This window comes from Nyctereutes procyonoides, unplaced genomic scaffold (assembly GCF_905146905.1).
Source record: "Nyctereutes procyonoides isolate TBG_1078 unplaced genomic scaffold, NYPRO_anot_genome, whole genome shotgun sequence".
NCBI lineage: Eukaryota > Metazoa > Chordata > Mammalia > Carnivora > Canidae > Nyctereutes > Nyctereutes procyonoides.
In genome coordinates this window covers 25,562,767-25,580,599 of record NW_026575122.1, presented here as the reverse complement: position 1 = coordinate 25,580,599, position 17,833 = coordinate 25,562,767, and the positions used below count along the sequence as shown (strand labels likewise).

General features: G+C 37.8%; 1 protein-coding gene across 8 annotated transcripts in view; it reads right to left on the bottom strand.

Moving 5' to 3' along the window:
- The window catches only part of ANKS1B (ankyrin repeat and sterile alpha motif domain containing 1B), a 1,038,970-nt gene that overhangs the window by 420,370 nt on the left and 600,767 nt on the right, over nucleotides 1-17,833 (bottom strand). The window lies entirely within an intron of this gene.

Here is a 17,833-nt window from a genome sequence, read left to right as displayed (position 1 = left end):
CAGACCAGGCATGTTGGCAGAAATATTTCCTCCTTCTGCTAACACTGCTCTGCTCATGGCATTTAAATTTTTTTCTTGTCTGGTTCATGTTTGCTCAATCTGCAAAACTTAGTCCAGTGTCTAGCACATAATCGGCATTCAGTAAATGTTTATGGAATGACTTCGGGTTTCTACTTATGCAGCCTTTGCATTGATGGATGCTTTGGAAACCAAATGTAAAATTTACACAAACTTATCATTTCCAAGGGTTAAAGATAATTCCCAGTTTTCAAGGAATGAGAAACTCCCCTCAATGCTTTCAGGGCTTAGTGCTGCACTCGGATAGCTGGACACTCCCTGTTAAGGCAGATGACACTGAAAAATATTGAAATGTTGGATTTCCTGGGTACTTACTACATCACTTCCCATTCTCACTTCTAATCCTCCTGGTGACATCTAATGATGGCAATCTCATTATTAGAGAAGGCAAATGAACAGTGCTCCAAGATTAGCATCTTTGTGCACAGTCTCATTGAGAGCGAGTGCCAGATTCAGGATTCCCACCCAGGTCTGTCTGGCTCCAAATCTAGCTTTTTCACCCACCACCCTATGTTCCATCTTTGAACTGCACAGCAAGTTCTAGGGAAGTTTCAGCAAATTTTCTGTCACTTTTCTGAGGTTCATCTCCCACTCCTGTGGCTTCACAAAAGGCCAATTACGCCTGCCAGTGACCTGCTTCCTCTAATAGGATTTCCAATGGCTGTGGCGCCATTTCAGCGTCTGCTCCTCTCTGCCCAGAGCAGAGCTCCCAGGAGGCGCTGACAATCTGGCAGCAGGTCATTTCAGCTGCTTGTTTTGCCATCCTCTCAGCCCAAACTGCTTATTTCAAACCTTTCTGCGCTACATCACTTACCTGCCCTGAATTCCCCTTTTGCCTCCCCTCAGCCTCTCTCTGTGCCTGTAAGTCACAGCTGTCCTGTCCTTACCTGTGTGGTCATCAAATGCACCAGCATCAAAATTTGCAGAATGGGTAGGAAAGGTAGACTAGCTCTATATAATTGTAAAGCCAACTTAAAAGCCCAAAATTTTAGATCTTTTATAGTTTATTTTAGGAAATGCTTCATCACCAAAGCTCTTGGTGGCACAGAGGACAACACTATATGGAAAAACATGGACCCCAATGACTGAGTCAAAACTAAACCTATTCAGAAGAGTCGGATTTGGATGCTGAGGAAGATTTAGGAAAATCTAAAGCAGTTTAACTCCCTTATATTTTCCTTTTTATGCATGACCAAGAACGATATATGATTTTTAAAATACCTAACTATATGAAACCTCTTTTAATAAATGTAAAACAAAACTTCTAAGTGATAAAATAGTGTGCGTCATAGTCAAATTAATGTTTTTTTCTCTGATGCAGCTTATAAAAAATGTTTAAGTGTACATGGGAAAACCTTACTTTTGTATTAGATAGAGCTGGGTTTATTTGAGAGAGAGAGAGAGAGAACAAGCAGAGGGGACAGGCAAAGGAAGAAGAAGCTGGACAGGGAGCCCAATGCAGGGCTCCATCCCAGGACCCTAGGATAATGACCTGAGCTGAAGGCAGATGCTTAACCGACTGAACCACTGAGGTGCCTCCTAAGGCTGGATTTAAATTCTGATTTTATCACTTACTAGCATTGGACTCTGGGGCTATTCCTAGGTTTCATGGACAGAGTAAAATTCAAGAAAAGTGGCTAATCATCTGGTATTCTGCAAGCTTTATTAAGTCATTCCTTTCATTTTGCAAGACTTTTTGTAGACTTTTAGTTTTAGCTTTTTTTATTTTTATTTTTTTACTAGAATGTAAAAAAGATACATTTCTTTAAAAAAATCTATAGCTTTCTTTGCTGGCTGATTTTGTAGTTTCAATAAACTAATGTGTATTTTACAAACAAATTTTGGTGTTATTTAATAGAATAGGAATAAAACAATAGTCAAGGAGTTTTGGTAGAGCCCAAAGTCTTGGTGGAAACCTGTAGGTTTCCTCTAAAAACTAATGGCAATATAGTGTCTGGCAAGGCTCTGACTTATCTCCTTGAAGAAGACATGGTTTGACACAACATCATGGGTCTTGGGATTCCATAACCAGTCTTCATGGTACAGATAAAAATTCAGTAATTTTAATTAATAGTAACAAAATTTTTTATGGGCTTAGAGACTAACCAAACCAAAGACTACATCTAGCTTCCTTTGCAGTTTGGTGTGGCCATGTGACTAAGTTCTGGCCAACTGTATGCGAGGAGAAAGGAGGTGTGCGACCTTGGGTTGTGTCCTTAAAGTGAAAATGTAGTCCTCTTTGCCTGCCATTATGTGGAAAGTGGGTGGGATAGTGAGAGAGGAGGACATTATCTTGAGTCAAAGATAGAAGCTATGTATTAAAGGTGGCAAAAATTTAAGATAGAACATGGTTCCTGATGCTTTTGTATGATTTTTGCCACATCATCTTAGACCACTGATCCAAACTTTAATGTGAGAGAAGTAAATTTTTATCTTGGTTAAGCCACTATCATGTTGAGTCTCTCAGTTATATCAGCCAAAAAGTTATGCTTATCTCTTTACTTTCAACGTCCTGTCCCTCTCAGTCTCCTCTCTCCCTGAGACTCTCTACCCACATGTGCCAATCTTATAAAGGGGCTTCTTTCATCTACATTCCAGTGCTCCTATTCTGAGGAGCCACTAAATCTTTTTGAAATCTAGTTGCCTTGCAGCTGCTAGTCCTCCTCCCTGTTAGCCCTGCTTTATTTTGAGAAATTTATTTTGAGAAACAATTTCTCAAAATCTGGTTTATGTTCATTCTGACTACCTGAATTTTCTATTAAACTTCCTGCCTCCTCTTAAGACTCTTAAGATCTTTAACGTCCTTAAGTTGGACTTGATACTGACTATAACCATAGGCTGTTTCCTTTCCTTGTCTATGTGATCCTTGTAGTTCATTACCTACCACCATAAAGTCTACAGACAACTGTTTCTGTTGCCCCAGGAAACAGACCTGGTCCCTGGTTTCAGTCTCACCCTGCTCTGCTCTGAGCTCCTCAGCTGAAGATGACTGGAAGAAGCTCGCCGAAGCATACTAATATTCATAAATTATTGAGTGACTATGGCACAAGTAGCACTTTTTATTTTTATTTTTTTTAAGATTTTATTTATTTATTCATGACAGACATAGAGAGAGAGAGAGGCAGAAACACAGGCAGAGGGAGAAGCAGGCTCCATGCAGGGTGCCCGACGTAGGTAGGACCTGATCGCTGGTCTCCAGGATCGTGCCTTGGGCTGAAGGTGGCGCTAAACCACTGAGCTACCAGGGCTGACCACAAGTAGCACTTTTTAGATATTATCTCCAATCTTTACAACAACCCTAAAAAGAGTTATCCCCATTATACAGATGAGAAAACTGAGACTCAGAGAGGATAAATATCTTGCACAAGGTAACTCACCTAATAAGAAAGGGATCTTCAATTAAAATCCAATCTACTTTTCCCCTCTAGATACATTATTGCCCCAGCCCAGTGACAAGACAAGGGTCCAAAGATGAGGGTCTGACCAGGAAAAAGAAAAAAGAATCTATAGTGGTGGCATTTTGGCACAGGTACACAGACTCCTGAGAGGTGAAGGGGCTTCAGGCATCTTGCTCTAGGGTCTACATTAACACCTGGATGCAAAGATTAACATATCAAAGCTGCTTGGAAAAAAAGGATGCTCTCCTTCTAACTTCTGCTTTGTAAATTTGAAAAAAAAATCTTTTTCTTACCTTTCCTCCCCCAGCATTCTTCTATTTCCCTGACCTTGGCAGATGTTTCTTCCTAAGTCCTCTGAATTCTTATGGAGTAAAATGGCTTATTTTAATTTCCCTAGGTGTCTTTATTGAATTCTTTCACAGTGCTTTATGGAAAATATCTGATTACTAATTCATAGAACAGACTATTAAGGGATTCTCTGGTAAGTGGCTGCCACAGTGGTGTTTCAAGCTGGGGAGCCTCCGCAGTCACTGGTTCTGACCTGCTGCCCACAGGCTCAGAGGTAAGGAGGCAAAGCTAAGCTCCAGGATCTTTCAGTTTACCTTATTATATCACCTCCTGAACAATTCTTAAAAGAAAATACTGCCTCAGCCCCCTGGCAAACTCCTGAAAGATTAGAGAGCAAGGCAATTTATCATAGAAGTTAAAATCTTGGGTTCTGGAATCAGAGTGGGTTTAGATCCCATTGCTCCTCTTTCAGTGAGTTGGGCAAGTTTCTTAATCTCTGTTCCTCTGTTAGGAAGTCTGTAAAGTGGGAGTAATAACTACTTCATAGAGGTGTGGAGGCTGAGAAAATTAAGGCCATTCCACTTTAAGTTCAGCGTTAGCACAAGTACAGCCATCCCAGGCCCCTGTGAATAAGAGCTGAAATTTACCTTACTTCAGTTACAGGAAAAAAAAAAGTTTACAGCTTAACGTCCTAGAAAGCCTCATATTAGAATAAAAACAGAGCCCAAGCCAGTGGCAGGAAGCCTCATATTAGAATGAGAACAGAGCTCAATGCCCTTGAAGGCCCCATATCAAAATGTAAACAGAACTTGAGGAATTGCTCCACCCCTTCTGGCGGTTAGACCAGCCCTTAAAACTAAGCTGAAACGCACCTCGGGGTTCGGGTCCCTGCTCCACTGTGTCGGGTATACTTGTACCCAAGCTCGAGCTTGTAAATAAACCATCGTGTGTTTGCATTGGTGTCGGCTCCTTGGTGGTTTCTCGGATTCGCAATCTTGGGCACAACAAGAGGATTTGTCGGGATTACATGAATTAGTACAAGTAAGGCGCACACTAACAGTACCTGGCTTATATGAAGTGCCTTCTAAAAAGTTAGTTATTGTTCTTACAATCAAGAGTAAGAGTTCTATGAAACATGATACAAAATATACAATGTGGAGGGTTCCATGAGTACCTGCAATGTGGAGGGTTCCATGAGTACCTGCACCACATACGCATTTTCTGGCCTATGTACGTAAACCCTCATTAAACATAAAATCCCAGGAAACCATTGTACTTAGTGTGATTCCTTTAACTCAGCTTGGTTGACACATATAGCATCCTGAGTGATCAGATGATTCTCTCAAGGAAGAGGGTGAATGTCCATTAAAGATCTGATAGTTACAGGCACAATGAGTTATGAGTGAATAGATTTGTTGCTGGTTAATGTCCGCTCAGCTTGACCAAACTTTAGACAGACTCCTTCTTCATCATTGGTCCCCAACCTCCATTTTCTTAGAGCATTTACTCTAGAAAATTTATAACTGTAAATCATTTCTCAGTCTCTTTGAGATGTAAATCTGCTCCCAGGCTCCTGCTGGTTTTACAATCAAGGAAAGTCTTTCCCAAGGACTCCCCACCCACCCACCCAAAGCCATCCTTTTTAAATGCAGCCATCAGAATGATATTGCCCCTCTCTCCCAGGCTTGTGGAAGGGTAGGAGCCTAATTTCAAAAAGCATCAATTAGCAAACACAGACGGCCTAATTACATTGACCCACTTTCCCCCATAACTGTCCCTCAATACTTTTCTAGTAGCTCATCCCAGCACTTAAATACTCTCCCACCTTTGTTTCAGGGGAGTTGAATTCAATCTGTTTCTCCTATTGCAACAGTCTTGAAAACCCTCTCCAGTGCAATTTTTCTTCAACACTACGATCGGCAGGTAGAAACCAACCATAAAACAGATGTTTCTAGGCATAAGGAATGGTGATGATATAAAAATAGAAATGAAGAATAAAAAAAGCCCCTTGTCCTCCTGCCGGCCAATAAACTAACAAACAGGATTTTGTTTTAGAGTGAGGGAATATGAAGGCAGTGAGTTGTAGGGAGTGATGAGTGTGGCTCAGATTCAAGTAGAAGAGCAATTACAGTCATTAGAAAGAAGTCAATATGTACTTGTTGCATATATTTGGTTGGTTGGGCTTTGGGAAGACTGGACAAAGGCCTAAAGTGACAGACCTTTGTGAGAAAATCCACAGAATGATTCCTCTCACAATGACAGTCAACTCAATTCTCCAGAGGATGCCTTGTTTTTTCAGGAAAACTCCAGGTGAAGACTAGCCATCTCAGTCTCTAAAGACCCTGCAAGTGTGCTGGGATCTTACCTCAACCTAGAAAGCTTCTCCCTAGAAGTCAATCTTTGAGCGTAGCTGTCAGCTAGAAAGACAATTTTGGCTAATGTCTGAGTCTACAGGGCCAGGGTCATTTACCTGCCTTCCAAGGATAAACAAGGCATCTTTAAACATTGAAGAAGCAGAGAAGTAGAAGTGGTCCAAACACTTAAAAAGTATTGGAATGTTGTCATGAATTTGTTATGTAGGAAAACACAGGAACTCTAAAAACAGGATAGGAGTTATGACATGGTGTAAATAATTAAAACACTGTGGTGTTGATGTGTGAATAGATACAGGTGCATGAGGGGGAAGACAATAGAATGTAAATAAAAACCAAAACATTGGACATCAAGCATATAATAAATGTGCATCTCAAATCACTGAGGACCATGTGGATTATTAATTCACTAATTGATGTAGAGGCAATTGCGTAGTCATCTGTAAAAATCAAGTTTGATCCATACTCAATCTTTTATTAAGTGAAGATTAATACAGAGCAAATTTAGAAAAAACCAAAATGATAAAAGTAGTAGGAGAAACTATAGGAAGATTCTTATGTGACATGGGAGTGAGGGAAACCTTTCCAATAATAACATAAAACTTTGAAACCATCAATTTTTTAAAAGTCTTGATTAAATCAACTATAAAACAATTTTAAGACTTTGCCTGGCAACAATCAGCATAAGTTAAATCACAAGAAAAATGCAAAATTGGGAAAAGATCATTGTAACTCATGTCACATACACAGGGGCTAGATACCTAATGATAAAGAACTCTTTCAAATCAATAAAAATAGGCCAACAGCATTCTCCAAAATGGCAAAATATGTGAACAGACAGTTCAGAGAGAAAAGTAAATACAAATGGAACTTAAGCATATGAAAAGAAGCACAACTTCACTCCTAATACAAGAAATGGCATAGAGATAGTATTTTTTACCTTTAAGATAATCAAAGGTCTAAAAGTTTGATAACATGTTATATTGGTCAGAACATAAGACCATATGGTGATGAGGTAACAAGAATTTAACTTTTGGGAATGTATCCATCAGGTATATGCCTGCACATGTCAAATAGAAACAAGGCTATTCATTACAGCATAGTTTATAATAACAACATACCAGAAGCAATATAGGAGACAGTGAAATAAGTTATGGCACATTCATTCAATTAAATACTAGGTAATGCTCTATGTGTTGTTATGGAAAGATCTTCATTAATTTAAATTAATAGGTTAAAAAATCAAGATGAAGAACAGTGTGTATAATATGGCACTATTTGTTAAATAGCTTAAAAGGGAGAAGTAAAAAGGAAGAAGATGTCTTCATATTTGCTTGTGTTTTGATTCAATATCCCTGAAAGTATGTACCTGACACTGTGGTTGCATATGAAAAGGAGAAATGGGAATCTGAGGTAATAGGTATGATAGAGAGATTTTCTTCACTGAATATTTATCTACTAAAAAAGCAATCAAATTAAAATCTTTATGAAGACAATTTCTCAGAATTAAAAAAATAAAAGTAAAAAGATAATGAAATTTTTAGTTTTCTTCAGCTTGGACCTTAAGGCTGAGAATATATGTGACCAATAAAGAAATTCAAGATCTGAGAGATACGTAGGTTTATGGAAATCATTGTTAGTACACAGGGTCAGCCTCGCCTATCCCCATGTCCTGTGTATCACTGTATCCAAAAATGTGCACAAAATTATGTGTGACTCAAGAATATTGTGAACAGATAAAACATGTCTTAAATTTATATTAGAGATCCCTTACCTACACACACACACACACACCAAAAGTCTGTTATTTGACATCACATAATTTGAAATGTTTCATTTAACCATTTTCCAAATCTACGATGGCTGATGTTTATTTAAGATAGGAACTGTTGTTGATTTCACGTTCAGATCTTCCCAAACGGAACAGAGACTCTACATCGTCCTCTGATAGACTTTGGTGATATTTTTAGTCTTGATCATAGGTATGAAAACTTTCAACTCCAGAAATCCAGAGTCTGAGATACTCTCAGGAATTTGGAAAATCTTTTAGAAATGGATAATCCTTCATTCATGCTTGCATTTCCTTTGTCTACCTGCATTTCTCCTCTCTCAAGATGGATGTGTGTGTGTGTGTGTGTGTGTGTGTGTGCACACAATGTATCTATACATACATACACACAGGCATGTGGGAGGGACTGACAATTGTTTTCTCTTAACTTGCATTTGTCCTTCAGGAGGCCTCAGTTTCCAGGAGACTTTCCTAGCAATTGGTGACTCAGAAAGGGTTAAGTATCAGTAAATAATGGACTTCTTTCACAGACTCCCCTCTTACTCTTCCTACTGTTCTTTTTTTTTTTTTTTTTAAAGACTTTATTTATTTATTTATTTATTCATGAGAGACAGAGAGAGAGAGAGGCAGAGACACAGGCAGAGGGAGAAACAGGACCCATGTAGGGAACCCGATGTGGGACTTGATCCCAGGTCCCCAGGATCAGGCCCTGGGCTGAAGGTGGCACTAAACCGCTGAGCCACCTGGGCTGCCCCTTCCTACTGCACCTACTGTTAAGTCTAGGTTATCACTTTCCCTTGGGTCTGGCCCACTGTGACAGCAGCAAAGTCACCTGTCTGCCTTCAGGCTTTCTCAGCTCCCGACTACATGCAGCCAACCAGTTATTAGCACAATCTTTTAAAAAGTAATTTACTGCCTAAATTACCAAATTTGTTGAGGAGAGATTGATTGTATTACAAGATGAACTACAGTCAAACTCAACAATTAGGGATCCCTGGGTGGCTCAGGGGTTTAGCACCTGCCTTTGACCCAGGGTGTGATCCTGGAGTCCCGGGATCAAGTCCCACATCAGTCTCCCTGCATGAAGCCTGCTTCTCCCTCTGCCTGGGTTTCTGCCTCTCTCTCCCTCTCTCTGTATCTCTCATGAATGAATGAATAAATAAAATCTTTAAAAAACAAAACAAAACAAAACAAAAACAAAAACAAACAAACTCAACCACTAGGCTGTAAGCGTGCGCGTGCATGCATACTTGGTCTCTGTTCATTGTCCTGGAATTCCTCTCTGTCCTGTTTTTACTAGTGGGAAAATAGCCTTATTTGTTTTGTTCATAGAGTAAAACAAACGTCTCTTTAATAGAAAAAAGGAAATTAGAAAATCTATTTTACTAGTCACTTTTTCAAGAAGAAAAGCCTATTTTTGTTTTTTGGGGGGGTTTTGGGAGGGTTTGGGTTGTTTTGTTTTGTTTTGTTTTTGCTTTGTTTTTAGAAACCTTCTAGAGGGTGAGTGGTCTATGCATGAATACAAAGCAACTATCTTAAGGAGTGCTTATAAAAGGCATTCAATTGCCTGGAGAGAAAAATGACCACCATGACCTCTAATTTAAAGGTAAAGAGACTTCTGGAATGGTAACATAATGATAACTAACAGACCTTTGCGGTTTATAAGTGCTTTCATGCAAATGATCTCATTTAATTATAATAATAAGAAATCTATTTTTCTTATTGCAAAGGATGAGGAAATGAAGGTTTTCTATGATGAAGTCACTTGTCCAAGATCATGCAGCCAGTAAGAAATGGAACTGTGACCCTAACTTACATTTTCTGACACCGTATTTCATATCCTTCCACATATGATTAATAGCTCCCCAACCCGTATGTGAAATTTTAGTGCTGTAATTTTATTGAGCACCCCTAAAATCCTAGTACTCAGGTCCCTGACTCACCAAACAGGTTAAATAAAGAGGACCTTTTTTTTTTGAAAGGGTAAGGAAAAACAACACTGATATTTTAGAGCCAGTGCTTGTTTATATTATGGAGAAAGCTAGAAGTCCCCTGCAGAAAGGTCTTCACAAAGGCCCTATCTTATCATTGCGCATCTTGCCTAGTGTAAGTCACTGAGAATACTCCCCTTTCCCCTGACAGTAGGGTTGTTCCTAAACTAGTTGACTATCTTCTATAAAATGACCCATGGGGGAAATTTCTGCCAGAGTTTCAAACTAGGAAAGAGTTCCTTTCTTTATCTACCACGATAATATTTTCTTCATAATGTCAGTGCTTGGTTGCCAAGAAGTTCAGAGCCAAGCTGTATGCTTAGGTGCAGTCATTCTCCTTAGGTTTTCTGGAATATTTGCTTTCCTTTTTCTCTCATCTAAAATTTTTCTTTTCAACTATCTGGTTTGTATCTTTTATTATTACTTTAATGAGGTCTTATTTTACTATAATTCCATCTTTATTATAAGCCTTAAGTCTTTCTTGAAGATATGCAAGAATATAAATATACAGAATCCCACTCTAAGTAACATTAGTAAGAATATGAGTACTTACTCCACTGAAAAGAGAATAACAAAAGTATGCCAGGTGCAAATGGTTTATAAATGCCTGAGAAGCTCATGCAGAAGACATTTGTGTTGTGAATGCACAGGGTAATAAGGTAATAGGGTCCTGTTTTCTTTCCTTTATTCTTTGTTTTTTGTTTTTTTTTTTAAATTTTTATTTATTTATGAGAGTCACACAGAGAGAGAGAGAGGCAGAGACACAGACAGAAGGAGAAGCAGGCTCCATGCACCAGGAGCCTGATGTGGGATTCGATCCCGGGTCTCCAGGATCGCGCCCTGGGCCAAAGGCAGGCGCCAAACCGCTGCGCCACCCAGGGATCCCTTCTTTGTTTTTTCTTGTGGTGAAAACATTTAGCATGAGATCTATGCCCTCTTAACAAATTTTTAAGTATGATACAGTATGGTTAACTACAGAGCACAAGGTTACACAGCAGATCTCTAGAACGTTTGCATCTTGCAAACTAAAATTTTATACCTGTTAAATAGCAACTCGCCATTCCCCCACCCCAAAGCCCCTGGCAAGCATCATTCTATCTTGAGTTTGATGGTTTTAGCTACCTCACATGCTACAAACCAAATGTTTGTACCCTCCAAAATCTATACATTGAAATCAAATCCCTAGTGTGATTGTGATGGTATTTGCAAATGGAAACTGGGAAGTGAGCCCTCATGAAGGAGATTAGTATCCTGATAAGAGACGCCAGAGAGCTCCCTGGTGAGCTCTTTCATCATGTGAGGACACAATGAAAAGATGGTCATATGAACTAGGAAGTGGGCTCTGACCGCAAATTCACTCACAAATTTATTGGCTCCTTGATCTTGGACTTCCCGACCTCTACAACTGTGAGAAATAAATATTGTTTATAAGCCACCCAGTCTGTGGTATTCTATTAGAATAGACTGCATGGACTAAGGTATCACGAAAGTGGACTCATGCAGTATTTGTCCCGTGTCTAGTGTATTTCTCTTAGCATCATGACTTCCAGGCAAAGAGGCATATGAAACAATGCTCAAGATCACTTATCATCAGGTAAATTTAAATCAAAATTACAATGTAGTATACCTCACACTTGTTAGGATGGCTATTATTAAAAAAAAAAAAAAAGATAACGAGTTTTGGCAAGGACATGGAGAAAAGGAGAACCCTGCATGCTGTTGGTAGGAACGTAAAGTGGTGCAGCTGCTGGAGAACAGTATGCGTGTTCCTCAAAAAATGAAAAATAGAACCACCATGTGATCCAGCAGTCCCACTCCTGGGTATTTATCCAAAAGAATTGAAATCAGGATCTCAGAGAGGTATCTGCTTTCCCACATTCATTGCGGCATTATCTACAACAGCTACGATTTGGAACAATGGAAAAAGAAAATGTGGCATACACCTAGAATGGAATATTATTCAGTCTTTAAGAAAAAGGAGGCAATCTCTCCTTTATTTTTATAATAAAGGCTTAATGTCACTACGTTACTTTCACGTTAGCAACAGTAAGTCATAAGGTATTTGCTATTCTATGTTGCACTTTCATTTAAAAAGCCTTAGTATTTCACTTAATGTTTTATGATTATGAACACTTGGTATGATAGGAATAGATAAGAAATAATTTTCTTAGAAAATTCCTGGTTGATAATTGTATCAGAAATTGATAAAGAGGGACTCCTGGGTGGCTCAGTTGGTTAAGCATCTGCTTTTGGCTTAGGTCATGATCCCAGGGTTCTGGGATTGAGCATGTTGGGCTCCCTGCTCGGTGGGGAGCCTGCTTCTCCTTCTCCTTCTGCAGCTACCCCTGCCCTTATTTGTGCTCTTTCTCTCTCAAATAAATAAATAAATAAATAAATAAAATCTTTTAAAAAAAGAAATTGATAAATCAATCTGCATATATCTCACACATATAATTAAGTCACATTGACAATTCTGATTATTGAGGTATAATCCACATTTCCTACACATGTACACATATAGAAGCATGCACACATCATTCAAAACAATGGTTACACAGAGAAAATCAGTTAGTATATAATAAGGATAACACTGGGGAAACACCCTTTATGATCTCATTAATACCAACAGAAGAAAAGGAAACTGGCTGAGAAGGTAAAAGGTGAACCAGAAGGACCTATGAAATTTCTAATGCTGCCAAAGAAAAACAAATCCCAACTTAGGCAAGGAGAAAACTTAAAAAGATTATTACAAAAGGGAGAATGCTCCTTCTGCAGGATTTCAGGGATCCAAAATCAAACAGAAAAAGGCTTTTTTTTTTTTTAATAGGGAGGGGTAACGCTAAAGACTAGAGGAACTTTGAGGGGAAACAGAGCAAGCTGGTGGAACTGAGCAGAGGATATGAATGGGGTAGTATAACAGGAAATGTTTCTATTGTCAGCTAATGCTGAGTGAATTCTTAAGGAAAGATGTCTTCCATTTTAGTGGTTGCTTACATTTGGGAGCAAGTCAAAGTTCAGAACCCTGTGAGGAAGAGAGATGCTCAACTACAATTTGGTTAGGCCAAGCCCGTGGGCAAGAAATAGGCCATGGTGAGGACTTGGTCAGTATCTGTAACCTCATAAAAAGTATGCATTCTTGAAATGCTAACTTCTTTTTTTTTTTTTTTTGCCATAAAAATTCTTATAAGAAGCTTAGTGGATTCAAGAAGCAAGCAAAGTATAGAATCAGAAATTCTGCATTTATTCCCATTTACATCACTATATGCATGATTTCAGCTAGTCATTTAATTCTCCTACAAATCAGTGTAAGATAAGCTTTTTTCTTTTCTTATTTTAATTTTAAGTTTTTTTCTTTTAAAATAGCTGAAATGCTTAGTAGAAAATCACTTTTGTACAAAAAAAGAATTTAAATATCTTATACACCTATATCAACAAAATAATGCATTTATTGTATTAATATATTTAAAAAGCAGTATAAATTGAGGATCTGGAAACATTCTCAGAAGAACCTGTTTGAAATACACATAGCTTGAAATTTATTGGTCATTTGTCCTTAAGGAATTAAGAAGTGGAAAGCTTTAAAGAAGGACATTCTGCCAAAGCACAACCCATAAAACAGAAGGTGAGAGTATGAGTCATGGAATTATTGAGTTGGAAAAGGTCTAGTCCTTCCTTTTAACTTTCAAATTAGGAAACTGAGGCTCAGTATGAGGTGCTCTTTTCCAAGTCACAGAGCAAGTTGGTGCAGAGGTTGGAGCAACAACCTGAGCAGAGCAATTTTCCTCTCTGAGGGTGGACTTCACCAGTGCAATTTAGTTTCACAGGTTATTTACTTCACTGATTATAAAAGTAAGGTAAAGCTATGATTTATTGTTGAATAAGAATAGGTTGCAGAGAAATGTGTATACTGTGATTTCTTGTTTTTAAAACATAAGCAACATCTATCATCTATCTATCTATCACCTATCATTTATCTGTTTGTGATTGCATGAAATTGGAGAAAAGACTAGAAGCATATACACCATGCTAACATTGGATATTCACTGGAGGGATAAAGCAAGAGGTAGGAAAAAAAATGTAAGAAAACAGAATTGTGTGAAATGATAGGTGAAAATGGAGACTGCAAAATTCTATCTATAAAATTATTATTAATACATAGAAATTGAGTGTGCACATAGATAAGGACTAGAGTGCCACTAGAATATTCACACAGATCAACACTGGACAACAAAAAAATAATTTTGATCAGTGATTGGTTTATGAATATTTAAAAAATTTGTGTAGTTAAATTTTTTTTTAAAGATTTTATTTATTTATTCATGAATGATAGAGACAGAGAGAGAAGAGAGAGACAGACAGAGGGAGAAGCAGGCTCCATGCAGGAAACCCAATGTGGGACTTGATCTCGGGTTTCCAGGATCACACCCTGGGCTGCAGGCAGCGCTAAACCGCTGCGCCACGGGGACTGCCAAGTTAAATGGTTTCTGCAATAACTTAAGAAAATAAATGAAAGCCAATGAAACACACTTATTTTAACTCAAAACTGACAAAGAGACTTAATCAGGTATTCATCATTAATAGTATTCATTTGCCAAAACTTTAATTATTACATCGATAGCTAGGGCATTTTATCTTTCACATATAAATGTTTATATAAGTGTGATTATATGTAACTATTATATATAAATTATAATTTATCATTGTATTTGTTTACTAAATTGGCATATACTTTTTTAATTGAAAGGTGTGGACAATAAAAATAAAAGTAATGTATATTTACTATAAAAACTTCAGAAACTTTAGGAGAGAAGAAAATAATAATCACTGATAAGTTTACCCAGAGATATTCACAGTTAACATTTTTGCATATATCCTCCAGATCTTTTTCAGGCATGTATGTTCAAAAATGGGATTATAATTTACTTTGCCATCTATTCTTTCACTTAGTAATAAATTATGGCTATATTTCCATGGTAATATAGATCTAATGTCACTTTTAATTAGATATTTAATATTTGATCATAGAGAATTACAGTAACCCATTTCATAAATTTTCTAGAAATGGTCATTTGGTTTGATTTCATTTTTTTGAAGGATCATAAACAATGCTGAGAAGAACATCTTTATAAACACTTACTTTGCTTTTGTCCTATTGCTTCCTTAGGATACATTCCCATAAGTGATACTGGGGTATCATTGTTCTTAAACTTATAAAGTATTTCGTTTCCTAATTCTCTGGAAGTTTGTATTTAAGTATCAAAGATACAAGTAGAAATCCTTTTGTTATCAGGACAGTGTATGATAGAAATATTTGGTATGAACTACAAAATTTTTTCATGGGTAAGTGGCCCACGTTTATCAGATAATTCTTCACTCTATGTTAGGAAGACAAATCTGTGTTTGAAAGCAATCATTAGATAATCCATAATGATGAAGGTCTATTAGCTATATTCCAATCCTCTTAATTATTTTTATCTACGTAGGGGTCCAGGGCGGGCTGCCCAAAATGTACCATGATGGCATCCTGATTATTCTGAATTGAAGCTACTTGGGAAACAGCTGGTACAAGAACACTCAGATGATCCTCTGCCCCGTGAAAGCAAGAAATAAATCTCCCACATGGAAGGTACCTCACCTTATATGAGGAAGTAAAAAAATAATTCTTATCCCCAGAGATAGAAACTTCAAAACCAAGAAAGACTGTAGACTGTAGAACAAACCTTGTTACTCTTTTACTAATTGACTATCTCAGCCAAAATTCTGCTGAGCATTCCTTACTATTTAAAGCTTCCAAACATCTGTCTTCTTTACCCTGTCAGTTCTTCACAAATTTATTGCCTCTGACTAAAAAGTGTAAGAACACCTGCCTTGGTCATTTCGTTAGGTCTCAGTTTCAGCTTGGGGCCTCCATGCGTGTGTAATAAAACTGATTTTTTTCCCCTCCTATTCATCCATCTTATGTAAATTTGCTTCTTAGTCTCAGTTGGAAGACCCTGAAGGGCAGAGGAAGAATTTTTCTTTCCTTATACCTCCTACTCTCTTCCCAGTATGAAGCTGTTAATGGTAAACTTTGTGAAAATGCACTGATATTTATTTTTTTTAATTTTATTTATTTATTTGACAGAGAGAAACAGAGACAGAGAGAGCACAAGCAGGGGGAGCAGCAGAGGGAGAATTAGGCTTCCCGCTGATCAGGGAGCCCAATGTGGGGCAAGATCCCAGGACCCCAGGATCATGACTGAGCTGAAGGCAGACGCTCAACTGACTGAGCCCTCCAGGTGCTCCTGTACTGATATTTATATAGAAGTTGTTCAACTAGTATTTTCTAAGTGTCTTTCAGAGAAGTTTCTCGGTAGCTGCTTTCCAACCTTATGGTGAGTGTGTAAGATGTATAGCCTCTCAGAAATATCATCCATATCTTGAAGGTACTTAGAAATAATGGGCCAACTAGCCACTCTTTGTCTCTCTGGAAACAAATTTTTAAGAGAAAATGGACAGAAGGGAAAAGAGAAATCAAAGAAAGGAGATGTCATCCAGGATATACTATGTATGAGGAATATAGCTAACTACTGTCTTATATAGTAATTCATTTGATTTTTCTAATGGCGCCGAGGGAAGGTAGATGTTCTTTGTTATAGCCATTTTCTATACAAATAAATGAGGTTTAGGCTGATGAAAATGACTTTTCCAAGGCCACAACACCAGTAATTGTTAGAATGCATATTCAAACCTGTGTTCAAAAAATAAAGTTAACAATTTGAGCTTCCCAGTGGTAGACTATATTGTCTCTGACAGCAGTGGACTTATTGTCATGGGAAGTAGAGGAGTAGATGTTGGTTGATCACATATGAAAGAGGTTATGAAAAGTATTCCAGGACAACTGAGAGACTGTACTTGCTCACTGCTCTATGCCTCTTCTAGAAAGTTTGAATATTTTGTTGGATTGAAAACAATGTACAAGTTCTAACTGTTGACACATCACAGGCAAATACTAGGCCACAGAGTAATACTCAACTATTTCATACTTTGGAGGAACCTAATTTCACATGTGAATATCACTTATAATTTCAAAATTTTTTTTAATTTTAAATTATTTATTTATGATAGTCACACACAGAGAGAAAGAGAGGCAGAGACACAGGCAGAGGGAGAAGCAGGCTCCATGCACCAGGAACCCGACTTGGGATTCGATCCCGGGTCTCCAGGATCGTGCCCTAGGCCAAAGGCAGGCACCAAACCGCTGCGCCACCCAGGGATCCCCCACTTATAATTTCAAAACCAGAAAATCTCAGCCGTATTCTAATGATCAAGATCTATATTGTGTAGCTTGTTTTAGTTTTTAATGATTATTTGGAATGAACAGTATTGAAGAAATTTTAGTGTTTACTGTGCCAAGGACACAATTGTTTGGTTGATTAAACACTATCTCTTGATAAGGATGAACTCATGCTAGCCTAACAATTACTGCAATTCACATTTTTACATGGCTATTCTATTATTAAGGGATTTCTTAGATTTAATCTATCTGAAAAAAAATTACTCAGTGAAGTGTTATATAAAATATAATAAAAATAAGTCTTCTCTTAATTTGGACAAAATAGGGTGCTTGTATGCTAACGTAGTCTACTACCCACCTTCCCCAGTTGGTTCTATTAAAAATAGTGCTGTAAAGAGAAATAAAAATCAAAAATAAATTATGCCCGTTGCAAAGCATCTCCGGGAGTTTTTTCATGTGCAGTTTAACAGTTCATGGAAAAAGGAATATTGCTGGAGGCAAGGAAAAGTCTTCCTCTGAAAATAAGTGAAACCTAGGTCATTATCAGCACTTATGCATTCACTCTGGGACACAGGAGATATTCAGAGCTGTGACTTATTTAAATACATGACCCTGTGACCTATAGTTTGGGAGGGCTTTGG